We start from the raw sequence: 800 nt of genomic DNA, 5'->3' as shown, positions 1-800 counted from the left end.
GTAGTTTTACTATTTATGACAATGATTTAGCTTTTTTTCTTGAATAAAAACAATCTTATTTTGACTCCGTTTGAGCCTCAAAGTGGATTTCACTCAGTGGGATTAAGACATCTTATTTCCTGATTAATATTCTTTGAAATCATTTTAAAAATATTGGTAAAACACATTATTATCACAATAGTTATTCTTAATATAAATAAAAAGTAATAAATAACATGGTCATGATGCGTGGTGTGTGCCAGGGGATCAGAGCTGGACTGTCATGCTACTCTGCATCCCATTGACCTTTGAATTTACACATTCAATTAGCATGCATTGCTAACGCCAGCCCAATTGGTTGATTATAGGACACTGTGTGTGTGCAGCCTGCTTCTCTAAATGCCACCCAAAAAGTTGCTGTTGGCGTGGAACCTAGTTTATAGTAAATGTATACCCAGTAACACTCATTAATATGATTCAGGTAAACAAATGAAGCTCTATTCCAATATTTACACACTGCTATATGTCCTCCATAGCAGCATCAAAACTGTTGCCTTTTCAGCTAAGTATGAAGTCCCACTTTAGGTAATTACTTGTAACTACTGCACCATTTCTCCTCAGACATTTACACATTAAGGATTACACAAACAGAACTGATGACAATTACACGCAACACTCATCCCATAAAATTACAAAGATCAGTGCTGAGTTCAGCCTTTAAAGCTGGCTGGATGTATTGCCTTCATCCCAACAACCTGCTAAACAGACACCGATAGCATCTATATACTCATGTGATGTATCTCTGTAAATGTTATAAGGAG

At 36.0% G+C, this 800-nt stretch overlaps 1 protein-coding gene across 1 annotated transcript in view; it reads right to left on the bottom strand.

Moving 5' to 3' along the window:
* The window catches only part of opcml (opioid binding protein/cell adhesion molecule-like), a gene marked incomplete at its 3' end in the record, with an annotated part of 118183 nt that overhangs the window by 669 nt on the left and 116714 nt on the right, over positions 1–800 (bottom strand).

This window comes from Morone saxatilis, unplaced genomic scaffold (assembly GCF_004916995.1).
Source record: "Morone saxatilis isolate NCDOM2014 unplaced genomic scaffold, NCSU_SB_2.0 Contig20, whole genome shotgun sequence".
NCBI classification, from domain to species: domain Eukaryota; kingdom Metazoa; phylum Chordata; class Actinopteri; family Moronidae; genus Morone; species Morone saxatilis.
The sequence above is the reverse complement of the archived record's forward strand: the minus strand, read 5'-3'. Positions and strand labels throughout refer to the sequence as shown.